This window comes from Onychostruthus taczanowskii, unplaced genomic scaffold (genome assembly GCF_017590055.1).
Source record: "Onychostruthus taczanowskii isolate IOZ18803 unplaced genomic scaffold, ASM1759005v1 scaffold120, whole genome shotgun sequence".
NCBI classification, from domain to species: Eukaryota; Metazoa; Chordata; class Aves; order Passeriformes; family Passeridae; genus Onychostruthus; species Onychostruthus taczanowskii.
In genome coordinates, this window is record NW_024498352.1 from 584264 (window position 1) to 600102 (window position 15839).

Consider the following 15839-nt stretch of genomic DNA (forward strand, 5'->3'; position numbering starts at 1 on the left):
AAGGGACAAGTGTTCCCAAAATCCCATTGCTGACACTGCAGGGTGGCAGGAATGAGGCTCCTGGGGAGGCTGCAGATAATTTGCACAGCAGGACAGGCAGGACAGTGGGTCTCTGTGCAGGACAAACAGGAGAGGACATGCAGGATCCTGGGGGCTGAGGGGGAAGGAAGAACTGCCAACTCCAAGCAAGAAAAAGGGATACCTTGGCTACTCCATCACTGAGTAAGAGCAAATTTAATGAAAGACTAAAAGCAAAGTTACACACAAATTGTTTCCACAAAGTGAATGGAAGTGAGCTGAATTCTGATGAATTCACACAGCAGTTCCATAGTGGAATGGAAAACCATAAAAGCCCTACACATGCACGCATACATAGAGCCTGCCAAAACAAAGTGTGATCAAAGCAAAAAGAAGCAAACATATGGACAAATTCTTAGCCAGAGAAAAGCGTAGCCAAGTTCACTGACCTTTATTTTAATTTTCTTTAGTTCTCAGCTTTATGAGGAGTGCAGGAAATGGAATGTGCTAATCCCAGCTGATACAATCTTCAAGAAAGGTGCAAAATCTCCCCAAACTAGAGAAAATTGAATGCAGCCAGAAGTCTGTTTAATCTGCTCTCCCCCAGTGTCCTTCCAAATAAAGCTCTCCTGATGTTCTCCCAGGGGCCACCAAATAAGTCAACAAGGAATTTGCAGGGTGTCAGAGAGCTTGTTTTTAAAAATATATTAATACATCTCATGGAAAAATCACTTCAAGGAGATGAGAATTTATTTGAAACACTAGGGGATATTTTTTCAAATGGCAATGAAGAGCTCCAGGGTTTTTGTTTTAATTAATTTTTTTGTTGTTGTGGTGGTGGGTGATTTTAAAATTTATTTATTTTTACTTGCTATTATTTATTTTATTTTGATTTATTAGCTGTTGCTCCATTTCCAGTGTCTCTTTTATTATCACATCATTTGATAGCATCCAGCAGAGCAATAGGAGAATATTGCTAGGGAGTGTATTGGATGGGGTTTTAAACTGACTTCTGGAGGTCTATATTTGGAGTTCACCTTGTAATGTTTTCAATCTGCTGCTACATAAACATGAACTCTGAGGGTAGAATGAAATTTTCACATGAATTTTACTCTTTCACATTCACAGAGTCATTTTCTTTATGAAGTATAAATTTAAAGCAGTGAGGTTCCTTGTGAAATTGTAAACTTTACACTTATTTTACAAACAAATGGATTATAGTAACAAAATAGATGAAACTCAAGCCAAGGACATATCTCATTGTCATTATCATATAATGACAATATCTCACATCCAGCTTCAGGCAGTACAATAAGAGTAAAAACTTTGGCATTTCATTGGAAGGTGGAAGGTGTCCTTCTTACTCACCTGGTGGGAGTTTCACCACTGCCTTTTTGGGACCAGGATTTCATTCATGGTTCATGACAAGCAGGGCTGCCAAACTGGCCATTAACTCGGGCTGACAGCAGAGCAATGCCATATCTGTGTCACCTGCATGGATGAGTGTACTCTGCTTGAAACAGTCTCCCAGTGAAGACTGACTTATTTAACCTTCATTTTACCAAACACTCTTGAAGACAACCTGGTGGCTATTGAGTTGAGTTTTGCTTTGGCCAGACATTCCTCATGCAGAGATTACCAAGTAGAGTTCATAAATTGCAGTGATGAACCCTTTGCAGAACTCAGGGATACACATTAGACTGTCTGAATCTTGAGCTCATGTCTTAAACTGCAGTATAATTTCCTAATTGATAAGTCTGTGATTTAAGTACTGTGTGACTGCCTATAGATTTTTTTTTGTGTAAATATATTTTAAAAATAACAAAAAATTCAAGAACTTATGATTTGGCACTTTATTAGACTATGCAGTAAGTTTTTCTTTGATTTTGCCTGGAGGTAATACAGTTTATTCTCTTATAATATAGGTTATGAACTATCAATCATCATAGCAGTGTATATGAAAGAAGTTGTGGTTTAAACTGACCACTGAGCTTCTGATCAGCAGTGGGACCACAGAAATAGAAGCATGATTGAAAATCTAGGCATTAGTGACTAGAATAAGAGGGTTTAGTAGGAAGGGTCAAGGTTTTACAACTAAATGTTCCCTTCATGCTTGAACTTTATTTTAAAGAGATAGATTTACTTGGGTTTATAAATGCCATAATTGTTTTCACCCTGGAACTTTGGAAAAATTTGGAAACAGAAATATTATTCTTTCAGTATTTAAAAAAAATTAAACATTTATTAAAATAAATGTGTGTTTTTCTCTCTGTTGCTCTGAATAAAATAAAAATTTAAAAAATAATAAAATAAAACCAAAACTTTAAAAATTTTTTGTTCTCATCTTCTCATTTTTTTCTGCTTATCCAGTTTTCAAATATTCTGCAGTGTTTTCAAGTTGCAGAGCAAAAATTCTGCATCACCTCCATTCTTTTGTCACTGTAACATTTACTAAGCATGAAAATGTATAGAATATGGAAAGGTGGAAGAAAGCAAAAATAGAACTATTAAAAGATAGCCTGCCTAGACATAGGTAAAAAAATGAAAAAGCAGAAAAAGAAGGGAAAAAAAACCAACAAAAAACAACATCTGAAGCTGTTCTATAAAGAAAAAAAATTCCAAAACCTGAGTTTCATAGAAAAAGTTTGAATTTAAGCATTAGGTAGAAGAACTCTACCACATACTCCTTTCCTTTTGGAAGCTGCAACTGGCAAGGCGAGCAACCATCTTCAACTTATATAAAGCAGCATGCTGAGAGGGTATGATGGCATTATAATGCTGCACATCGTATCCCTGCCAGACATTCTGGAGCTGCTTTCTTGCTATTTCTGTCACAGTCCTCCCTCTACCCTGCCGTTTGCTCAGTATGTTGGTGCAAAATTTTGTAAGGTAGTATTTAGGAAAAGCCAAATTAGTTCTTGCTGCCTCTGACCCACATTATACAAACGAAAAATTAAAAACAAACCAAAATTATTTTGGAAGTTATTTCATTAAATTTAAAGAATATGCAATTTTTCAAAGAAGAAAATGGCAAAGAATATTCGTTTAGAGCAAAGAACATGCATATTTCAATGCTTTAGTATATAAGTCCATTAGCAAATTCAGAAAAGCTCATAAACCTTACTATATCTCCCTGTAAAAAAATGTAAGAAACAAAACCTGAATATATTGGTAGAAAAGAGCTGTTATAAAGCTGTTCTTTCTTGTGTATTTACAGGTACATGAGGCTGAATTTGTAATGGCTTTCATTTTTCATACATTCCTATTCATCCATAAGCATAGACATCCAGTGGCCACATTTGCATGGGCAAATGAGCAACTATACAATTAATGTAGTATGATCAAGGCTCAGAAATACAGAAACTGTGTGTTGAAAAGTTTATGGTCTCTAAAAATATGCCTTTGGAAAATGTGACAATAAACCTTCTGTGTTCTCACGTCCACAGGAAAAAAAACCCCTTGTTTTAGTCATTTTGATAAATTTTAATGGTAAGGAAACCTTACCATTAAAGAAATCACAGCCATCTCTCCTGGGTTTGAAGAGAGAGGATGCAACAAAAGCATCATGTAAATTGCATTGTCAAGACTGACACACAATGCTACATGCACTTGCTACAGTTGCTGAAGCTTTCAAAGTAAAGAAAGAAAAGCAAATTTCAATGAATACCCTAAGGCTTATGTAATAATGTAATAATTTTCCTGGCTAAAACAGAGTTCTAGAAATGGCTCCCAGAACTTGTAAATCTGTACTCTTAATCTGTACTTGTCTTCCTGAATATACCCTAAATAGGCTGTTTTCCCCTTAATGCCTTTCCCTTTAGGTGATACAGGAAAACACATCTAGTCAGCTTTAGCCTGAAGACACATAGAAGAGAAACTGAGAGTCCTCCTGTTTTAGCAGGCTCCCATTCCAGTATCTACCACAGTCCCACTCTGGATGTAGTGCTATAAATCTACCAGTCCATCTGCTTTTACCTCCTTCCAGCTTTCGATGCAGAAGTCACTATCCCTCTGTTGCACTCTCAGCTTACCAAGCTGCAGAAGAGAACACACCCCAAATGCCTGTGTGTTGCTTACAAACCTTTCAACTTTGAGCAATGCATCATCCCTGCACCTCCTGCTGAAGAGGACCTGCGGCTGGTTCTGAAAAGCAGAAGCATCCTGTCCCTTCACAGCTCACCCAGCAGAGCTACTTCACCTCATCTGGGGTGATCTCCCTGCTATTTCCTCAGTCCATCCATGTGTGAATACAGTGAGACCTGACTTGATTTTCTAGCATTTGTACTATCAAATTTACTGGTTTATGGTAGCTCATTAATGAGTTTTACAGCTAAGATGTTTGTTCAACCTCTCCTTACATGCTGTTAAAACTGTGCTGTTTTAATAGCTGGGAGCCCACAAGATCAGATCTCTGCTCAAGAATATTTATGTGTGGTAAGAGTATTCAATTTGCCAGCAAATGAGGTTACAGTGCCTTGTAAGTTGTTCATTTTGATGTTTATTTCGTCTGGAATTGCTCTCAGGGGTAGATCTTCCTTCCTGTCAAATGGCTCCACATTCATTTCTCACCAGCTGTTCTTCTGTATTCCTGAATATTTCCTGGACTGTGAGAAATGCATATTCCCTGATTTGCTTGATTGCAACATGTAACAAAAAAAGCAGAGCCCAGTCTATGGCTCTAATCAGATACTATGGGAAGAAAGGGGAGGAATTTTGGGAGAATAATATTAACAGAGGGTTTTTCCCATTTTCCCCCCACTCTTTCACCTTTTCCTTTATTTTTTCTGTGGGTGCAGGTCAGGCAGAAAGTCCTAGAGTAATTTTCATCATTTGGTTCAAAGGTCATCACTGTGAAGCACTGTGCTGTGCTGGCTTTCACCTCATCTGCTCTAAGCAGGCCATTGCTGTTTACAAGAAAACTTAAATAAATGCCTACATAAAAACTGCAGCCCCAACTGATAAGAGAAAATCCCTCCAAGCTTAGCACTGAGGAAAACTCAAGCAACTGAGCAAGTTTTGTGTCTCATACAGACTGACTAATGTAGCTCTGATTAACATGCTCATATGTTGGAACCAAGTCCTCAGCACTGGTCTTTGTAAAAATAAAGAAAAAGACAGCAAATGAGGACAACAGACCTCTTGCAATGCAAGTGTCATTGCATAAGCTCCGAGTCCCAGTTTCAGTGTCTTTGTGCTGCTCCCTTTTAATTTATTTTCTCTTTCTGTGGGGCTTTTTGCCACTAATGAAAACAGAAGTTGCAAAGCATGCATGTCTTGATTATCTCAATAGGTTTTCTACTCTGCTGGGATACCTTAGCATCTTGAAAGTTTTAAGCTGATATACAGTGCAACAGTAAAAAATTAATTATTATTAAGGGTTAGCCAAGGACCTGAGCAGTGGAAACCAATCCAGTTGTGTATAATTAGAGAGTAGCTACCTTGTTATATTGAAGCTGTAAATAGCTCCAGTGGGAGCCCTGACAGAAGGCTGAGGTGTTTACAAGGCACAAGAGATGCTTCCTCAACGTACATAACTCCTGTTGCCATAACTATTGCTGATATAATGGATGTGTTCATTAAAACCACAGGATTATTTGTTTATCCATCTTTCTCTATTGCAGGCTCTTCCTCAGAGGGAGGGGCAGCTTCTTTTCAACACAAATATATAGTACACACTACCTTTTTTTTTTGCCCAGTCAGAGGAATATTAAAGGATTGCTTTATTGATTGCTACCCAGTGGTCTGCTCCCCACTGAGAAAACTAACTTCTCCAAACTGCTTGTGAACAGCCCTGCAGAATCCAGAAGGGAAGGAAATGTGCATACATCCATGTTTAGGCTCCTGTCAGGCCACTTAATATGTGCCACATATTAAGTCTTTGTCTGCAAGGCATGCTGCTTTCCCCAGCAAGGCCATTACCCAGGCTCCTCCTTATGCACTCAGCTAGGTTGCTGGAAAATTCATCCTGGGCCAGTCTTGCATGAGAAAGAAGGTGTGAAAGTTACCTAAGGAGGAATAAGAGGAACTGTCACACCTGACCACAACATCCATTACCTGTCCCCTGCTCTGGCTGTAGGGAAGGGGTGAAGGAATCTGGAAACAGGGAGACGTTGAGCCTGAGTGAATGAGTGAGCTGAGAAAGGTGCTTTAGTTTTTGTCTTTACTGCTCACTTTCCAAACTTACTGGAGTGGTAAGAAATTAAAGTAATTTTCCTCAGGTGGTACCTGGCTTGTTTCTAAAAGTGACTGGTGACTGATCTCCCTGTCTTTGTCTCCATCCATAACACTTTTCCTTCTTACTAGGTACCAACATCCTCTTGGTGAGGAGGTGTGGGCACTTGGTAGCCAAGTGAAGTTGGTGCATCAGAGCCCCATGGGCACATGACCTCAGCATGTGGTTCCAGAGCTCCTGCCCTGTCACTACACACACAGAGTTCTCTCTCCATGCACTACTGAAATTCCAACATGTGACCATGTGCAGCAACATGAGGAAAGATACCAGGAATACAACAGCAGCAGTACCAGAAAACTAATAATAACCAAGCAGATATAGCATTTCTCCATGGGCTCTTCATGGCTTGCTTCCAAATGGTGAGGCCACGGGTGGCTGGGGAAGGCTGCCAACAAGACGACATCTTCACAGGCCATGCTAAAAGCTTCTTCACAGCCTTGTGCTTCTAGAAATGAGCAAGGGATGGATTTTCACAGACTGGTATTTCTGGATGGGCTTCAACCTAATTTTTTTCTTCATTAATACTACCTGAGGTGTGGGATCATGATTCAGGTTTAATACATAGTGTGCATTTATCTCCAGAAGATGCTGCTCCAGGTGTCCTCAGGCTGGTGTCATTGCTAACATGCCAGAATGAATCACTTACTAATTTTGGAGCAAATGTGAAGTAACAGCCTGGTTTTCAGAAGGTGGAGATCCAGTGTTGGGCTACTGAGAGCAAGCATGCTGGCAAGCATCCTGCAAGCACAGTGAGGGTGGTAAGAGAGCTCTGCTGTGGTCACTTTGAAATGAACTGTCCTGCTTGGAAAGAGTAACTGCCCTACAGACATCCAGGAAACCCCTAACCTAAACTGCATGCTGTCAGAGTTTCCATGCACAATGTCATCTGAGGAAAGGTTAATTTATTAAGAGGAGGCAGTTTTAACCATAAGATATAAGAACAATGTTTTTCTCCTGGCAAGCATCATCATCTGTAGTCTAAATATTTCTTTTACCACTGCTGTTATCCTTATCTATTGTAGCTCAGTATTTCAGACATCAGTCATTCAGCCTTTGGTGTGTAACTTTATCCCCTTTTACCTTTTCACATATTAATTTTAATCAAATTTTATCATATGCAGAATTTTTGTCACATAAATATCAAAGCTTAGAGTTAGAAAATGTATACACAATTATTTTTTAATTTTTGTTTCTAGTCTGCGTAACCCTTTGTGCAGTGAAAGTTCTGTACCTTAGATTTCTTACCATTGTGAGGGCAGACCAGGATGGAGCAAATGCAGTGGGTTGGCACAAATAGCTTGGTCACCAGCTTGCAGGAAAAACAGCAGGTGTAGTGTTGCAGGCTGCCAAAGTCTGGCAATGTAAGAAGAAAGCTTCAATGCAACATGGACCAGCTTGGGATCTCTAAAGGTCAATCTCAGCATCCAAAACTCTTTTTGTTGTCATAGGTTTGGGGTCAGGGGGAATATTTTCAGCTATTTTTAGTAGGTTTTTTTTTTTCACCTGTTAGTTTTTGCAATTGCAGGTGAGATTTCAGCAGAGGCCCAAAACCCCTGCTGAGGCTTTGCTGTCTCTGCTCTCCATTGTCACCAGTGCCTGGTTTCAGAAGATGTCTGGAAGCCAAGAATTGCAAACTTGATCCCAGTTAAATATTTTGCCAAATGTTTTCCCTATCCACACGTTCCAAAATCACAATTGGTAGAAATCTCTTCAGATTCTTTTGAGGTTCCTCAGGGGAAAGCAACTCTGTAGAAGTTTGAGCACTAAGGTAATCAGAAAGCATTTCAACAAGCTAATACTTTGCTCTTAAACACTATGGAAATGCTATTGCAAATCAGCTTCTGGCCAAGTGGTGAGCACGTGTGCTTAATTTGAAGTATTGATTTCATGATTAAGCAGTATCCACTGTATTGATAGATATCCCTGAATCAGGGCCTTAAAGTATGCAGTGGCTCTTCTAATTAGCTACTTCGGTCATTTCATCATGACCTCTTAATTTTGTATGATTGGAGTTTACTAGTTTATGAAAGAATATAAAAGCATTCAATAAGAAAGCAGGAAACAGTAAATCAATTCATGCCATTCTCATCAGGGGTTTGATCCTGGGATATACTGAGCATTGACAGTGCTTAGAGAAGTCAACACAGAGGCTATTGTACAACTTCAGGTAACTTGCCATTAAAGCAAACTGTAAGCTTCTCTGGTTATCCACATTTTCACATGCCAACAGAAATCTTAAAGCAAAAAATATAGCAGTATTGTCATTTAAAGGGGTCTTAAGAGACTGGAACATTTAGTATTCAGCAATGAATGCAGAGGACAATCACACTCTAAGTACTATCCAACCCTCTTGTGATATTATTTAAAAGATGGCAGCACTGAGACACAAAGTGTGAAGAAATACATGGCACAGTACATTTGTATTAGGAAGTAAGGAGTTGTAGCAGGCATAGATCATGATAATTTTCAAAGAGGTTGCAGTTCTCATTGATCAGAAAATTGTTAGTTTCAGCACCCCATTCCATCCCAAAAAGCCAGATGAAAAAATTCATTATTATATCTTGTTTATTCATACAAACATAGTAACCAGAAAACAATAATCACATACTTTATAAACTACTGTAAAAAAACATAACACATAATATGATATAAATACAATTCAAAGGTTACTGATCAGTATTGCTACCTGTAAATAAATAAATAAATAAATAGTGTGAGATTAGGAAGTATAGTGACCTTCATGTAACACTGTAGGAAAGAAATTAGCTCAAGGTCACTTGCAGATCAGAATGGCTTAGGAGGATAGTTTAGTCCTGAGCTGTTGACCAGGACAATGAGATTTATATATCCTTGTTTGTAGATACTATGATATTTATTTAACACATCTGTCTGGATAATATTTGCACAGAACAAGCAGGGAAGAAAGGATGAAAGAGCCAAATGTCAGCTATTTTATGTTTGTGTGTACAATAAAAGGGAGAGTTTACAAATGTCAGCAACTTGTATTTGTGTTTCACTCCTTCAAAACATCTTGCAACAAAAAATTGGATGTGGCAAGAAATTAATCCATATTGTGATCTAATTATTGTTGGAATTATGGGAAAAATGTAAGACGTCTAAAATATTTAATTGTGAGTAGTGTCTATTAAGCTAACTTTGCAGTGAACTTCTAAGATTTTTAAACACTTGTGCCAGGTTTGAGGTGCCTAAAGAACTAGAAGACTGTGATTTTCTCTTTCAGGGATATACATGGAGTACACACACAGAAAACATTTCTAATTCTTACAATCCAGACCAGGGCCTGCCATTCTTCTTACTGCCATTGCATAGTCACAGGGAAATGGGCTTTTTTCCAGGTAGGCTGGAGGGGAAAGGTGAGTTGGGGAATCCAAACTTCCTTTACGGCTGGCAGAGCTGGGGCTGCTGTGCTGAGCCACATCCTTCTGCCAGCCTGGATGCAGTGGAAGTGGTGCCTCATTCACATGCTGAAGTCTCAGCTTTCAGGAAATGTTTGCACAGAAACTGATAACAGCTGAAAAAATCCTGGCTTTTTATTTTAAATCTCATTTAACTATCTCATGCCACCTCTTTGACAGATGACCATTTTTGGCAGTGTTGTTTGGGCACCTACACCATGATCAAAAGCCTGTAAATACTTGTTTACATGCCCTTCTACTAACACGATATGCTGCTGGGTGTTTTCATATTAAGCTGCAGCAAGGCAATAAGGCAGTGCTCACCCAGAAGACTCTCCAGAGAGTTTGCCAGAAAATTAGATAGGCTGTGCCAACCTGTGCAAACCAAACTGAACTGTCATGAACACAACTATTGGCACAACAAGTCATTCCTTATTCACTATGGTCGAGTAACTCAGATACAATATGGAAATGAAGGAATTTTGCTCAGCTCCTCTTTGGGGGGTTACCTATCAGCAGTAATGAGGAATACAAAATGGAAGTACAGATATAACAATTAATAAAAATCTGTATTAGATATCCCTTTCCTTTTGTAATGTGTGATAAGCAGTGCAGGGGTTTTAAGCTTAACTCATTGAACACACTTCTCTCTGGCAAGTGAATGCGTTGAGGACATCTGGGGCTGTGCACGTTGTTGTCTCCTCCAGTAAAAGCACCCTTGGATCATTACTATCCACAAAAAGTTCAACAAGAAAGGAGAGAAAGCAGAAGGGAGGGCAGAAACACTCAATACCCTCCTCTTTCCCAGCCCCTCACTTTCTCATCGTGACCCTGGCTCCTGAGCCTCTGGCCTGGCCTCCCTAACTGTAGCCCCCATGGACTGACCCCAAGGGCATCTTCCCATCCTCCCCCCCATGCTCTTCGGTGGTCAGATCTGCACCACCCCTTTCATAGTCTGAGGTGAAGAATCAGCCTGATGTGGCTCCAGCTGAGGTTCCCAGGGGCTTTCCTGGGTTATCCACCCCTTTCCCTGGCCCCTGAGTAAACAGCACAGCTGGATGCACACCTGGCCTATCAGGGACTGTCGTCTCCCATGCCAGCTGTGTAGGGCTGGGCTGGCATCCAGTGCTTCCTCCTAGCTTGGAAGTGCCCCATGGACCACCAGTTCAGCAGTTCTAATTCCTTTCCTGTCCAGTCATACTAGCAGTAAAAATCATCACTACAAGGTCTGCTTTGCTGTTGTTTTTTTTTTTTTTTTCCCTCCATATTTTTTACAAGGATTTCAAAATTGTGGCAAATATTAAGTGATGAATTGCTTATTACCAAATTATTTGGTAACTTCCACATTGTCTTTGATCACTTAATTAGGTTGAGTATATCACATTTTGGAGAAAAATTAATGAAACTTATTTGCATTTGTATTAAAAATTGGATGTAGTACAAGACTCCAAAAGAAGGGATGATGAATCTTACCATGTTTTTGGCAAGACAATGTAAAAAAATTCAGAACTGGGTTCATTACTTTGTATCTGTCTTAGATGCTGATGTTTGTGTGAAATTCTTACAAAGAGTATGAGAGTAATTATGGTTTTAATGATTGACTACAGCCAGTTTTCACAAGTGGAAAGGACAACCAGAGGTGGAGGCAACAGAAAACATGGGGCTTGGGGTGTCCTATGATTTCATCCTCATACCACTGATCTAAATGGCAGTCTTCTTTCATCAAGAGGTCATTAGGTCAACCAAGTGGTTAAGTTCCTAGTAGCTTAATTTGTGTCAAGGGGACTGCATGTTTGCACAACTCATCTGAGAATACCACCAGGTCCCACACGCTTTCAGACAAATTTTGCACTTATTTAACTTGGTGTGGAGTAAGAGTAGATTCTTGTCATTAGTGCAATTTATTCAAATATATATCATTATAATCTTCAGCAGCATTCACCTATTCAGAAGCATGCTTTCTATTTTGTGCACATAACTTCCCTTGACATTAACAGGAGGGGATAATAGACATGGAAATGTAAAGAGAGGTTAATACTCTTCCCTGTGACCTTCCCAGAGACATCATATTTTCTCAAGCTGACCTCTCATTATGCTGAAAACTGCAAAGAAAAAACTCCACGGTTTCTGTTGCTTTTTTTGTTCACTTCAGAGATTACAGACATTTGCCCTAAGTACTTTCTGTTAATAATTATTTTGATTGTATTCTAAAAATCCACATCATCCCCAAAGAGGGGAAAAACACAAAAGAAACCCCAGTTGGTGAGGGAGGACAATGTGCAACATTATAAGCAGTGCTGGAGCTGCCTGCCGGGATTGCCACTCAGAGATAAAAATCATTCCTCACACTTTGAGACAAAAGTAAATGGCAGTTTGCAATGTTAAGGACCCCTGTGGAAATAAGATGAAATGAGATGAGGCTTCCAGACCTGTGAGAAAAATCAATCTGATGGAAAATTGACAAACTTGTTTAACGTGTCGGCACAAGATCCGAGAGCTGACCCGTAGAGACCTCCACTTAGGCAGACCGTGAAGTTACTGTCAGTTCTCTTAATCTGTTCAATTACACAACAGGATCTCAAAGGGGACTTTTTACCAAACATCACTTTAAATTAACTTTTCTCCTTCGTGTTTTAAACTTGCAGTCCTTCCCCGCCTCTTTGCAGCAACATGGGTAAATTATTAAAAGCCCACTTGCTTGTCAGTGTAAATGCTACAGAAAGATCAGTTTAAAATTTCGATTGGAAATACAGAAGGTTTGTGAGGTTAAAAAAGAAAAATGCTCATCTTGTTACATGTCACCAAATTAATCTCCATGATAATGTCTCTGAGGCAAAGGTCTATTGTTTTTCTAGTTTAGGGGAATGAAGAAATGGTAGAAAAAGCAGCACACCATAATTTTTATTCTATTAGGAACATGAAACTGTGCCACTTTTCACAGCCACGGGTCACAAAGTGAAACAGAGAAGTATTCAAAATGGAAGATATACAACTGTACTCAACTGACCCTAAATGTAATTTTTTTTCCTTGGGGAAGTGGAGTGGGAAGAGGATAGGAAGGGAAGATGCTAAATAATGCAAAGGATGAAAGAAATTTAACTTTGAAGACAGGTAGAGCAAAATTTAAGAGGGAGAGATGGAACTGCAAATGGCCAAAGAAGAGAATTTTGGATTTTCTGTCTTCATTATTTTATTAAATGCACCACTGAAATAAAAGACTAATATTCCCGCAGATCTGTTATATTTGAAGTCTGAAGTGAAGGATTCTGAAACTGAGCAGAAAGAGCAGTAGAAATGTGGCCTATCAACTAAATTCAAGTGCCAAGACTTATTGAGATTGATGGGTGGTAACAGTGCAAATGCCCAGAAATATTATTTAATAGGTGCAATTTCCCTAAATACATTCTGTTAACTAGCCAACTCATAGAAAATGTCATAGTAGCCACAGTAGTCTGTCTCCTATTGATTTGGAGTAGGTGTGGATTATGTGATGCATCCTACTGCTGATGTGTCTTGTTTTTGTTGATTTCATTGGAATGTGGATCTGTACCAGGTTCTTTGCTGGTTTTCCATTTCATAGTTTGATTTTTCTATTAAACAGATTGAAGGTGAGAGACCAACATTCATTTTGTGTAGTAAAGAATGAAGAATGAAACACCAAGATGAATGATAGTGCATTTTTTGGGGGGTGGGGGAGAAAAGTGCACGTGGAGAAGAAATTGCATCTAGGAAGAGAGCAGAAGCAAGCAGAAGGGACTAAGTGATATTCTACCATTCTTGTTAGAACATACTGGGAAAAGGTTTACTTCTGTAACCACTTAAAATACAAAAGGTATCAAATTCTGAAGGTCTCTTGTCAGTTTTGTTGGAAGTATTAATATTGTTGTAGTGTCGATGGTTCTTGATAAAACAAAATACAGCCAACTGCTCTTGATTAAACAATACAACCAACTGCTTGAATAGATAGCACTGTAAAAAGTGGTTAATACTGTGTTCTCCGTTTGAAGATTTAAGGTAAAGGTACATTAAATACCTACTTTATAATTATGTCTGCACTACTATGAGAGATACCTCTATTTCAGCAGTGCAGTAATTTGTAAAATTTTTTTTTTGTATAAGCCACTGTTAAGGCTCATTGGTAACTTGTTAAAAAGTAGTATTAACTCTTTTCTCACTTTCTGACTGACCTGAGAAAGACCTTTTTGCTCTTTTCACCAACAAGAACTTTATACAAGCTATGCTTTTCATAGGTTTTAAAAACTTCAACCTCCTCGGAGTCCTCAAAAATTGTTGTAACTCAGAGCCCAAATCCACATCTCAGTTTTGATGGGTCATTGAATGGTTAGCCTGGTCCCCTGATCCAAGAGCAGAGGTGGCACATTATGGCTAGTGATTCCAGCTGCCAGCTCCTGTATGTTGCTTACCTGGAGACTACAATAGGTAACACAATTTTCAGAGATGCCCTATGCATCTATAGGCACTCTTAAGAGAATAAAGACAAAGTTTGCTCAAAATTAGAAGGGTAGCAGTTCTACTCTTTAATGGAAGTCTTGTGACTTCAGCTACAAACGAGATTCAGTTACCGAGTATTAGCCCTACTACTGATGATAGTGTTTAATACTAAGTACTCAGTATTAACATTTGTACTAAGTATCTTCTAATTTGTGACTTCAGCTACAAAGGAGATTCAGTGTTACCGAGTATTAGCCCTACTACTGATGATAGTGTTTAATACTAAGTACTCAGTATTAACATTTGTACTAAGTATCTTCTAAGCAAAAGGTCAAGAACAAGGTGTATGATAAATATCACAAACACATATATAAGAACATAGATCACTATAATGACAATGAAGTGGTCTCCACAGTATGTTTTAGTTAATTGATATTAAAATGCTAGTGCAGTATCAATGGTTTAGAAGTGAGTATAACTGAGCCTTGAAGACTGTGGTTAAAAAAATACTTCAGGGATGAGTCTAGGCAAGTCAACACATTAAAAAGTCATTGAAATGTAGCTGCCAGCAAGTTAGGCTGGTGGGTTTGCAGACATCCTAAAAGGAAGCACAATCTACATATCACTTGTTTCTCATTTATGTCATTTGTGCTTTCTGTCAGAAGGAAAGACTTTTCCTTTTATTAGACAGCAACCAATAAGGGGAGGGAAGGACAGATGTACACGAAGCAAGGAAGTCCTTCTTTTTACTTTTATTGCTGCAAGCTTGACTTACAAGACAGAAGTTTCTGTGGCCTTTATCATAACAGTGTATGGCCACCTTCTGTTAAATTTCCAATATGCCCCAAGGACTTACTCATCTAAATGCAGAGGCTTTGGAAATTCTTACCCTTTCTCTTATACGTGTGGTTCTTGTCTGTTATATCCTGATGATGCAAAGAATTACCCTTTAGTCACTATCTGTATCAAGGGTGGGGGTTTATTTTTTTTTTTCCCATTAATCTATTTCTCTTATTCCCACATGTTCACACTATAGCAATGCAATTTTATCCTCTCCTAGGCATAAAGGGCAATTTCCCAGACTAGAAATGAAGAAATGTGCTGATCTTACAGAAAATTTCTCTTCCTTTATTGTTGCCGTTGCCACTTCCCAAAAATATTCTGTCATGTTGGCAAAGATCCTACATAGATCCTATCCAAGGCATCCTTGCTTCTGCCAAGTACCAGATCTTATCCTTATGCTTTGATACACTGGACTGCAGAACATTTAAGAAAGTTAAATGATAGTTTTGGTGGGTTTTGCTTCATTCTGCTTTTCTTTTTTTTTTTTTTTTTTTTTTTTTTTAAAAATGGATTCAAATGTGATATTTCTCTCGTTTTCTAGAATATCAACAAAACTTCATTGAAAAATTTATGAGTACAGACAGAAACATATAAAGGTGGGAAAAATAAGTTTCTGAGGGCTGGTAATAATTTCAGTATTTAACAGCTGTCTGCATTTGCTCAACCCTACCTCTGCTAAGGAGATTTCTACCCATGGAAGATTTACCCAGATTTATTTTTCAGAGGCAATTTTTTCACAGGCAAATTTCTTGAGCTTAATTTACTGCACATCCTTGCTGGAATAGTTCTCAATGCTTTGCAGATGCAAAGTCACAGAGAGCTGCCTGGATATATATGATTTTACATGCCTTGCAGATAGCTCAGAGATGCAATTGCAA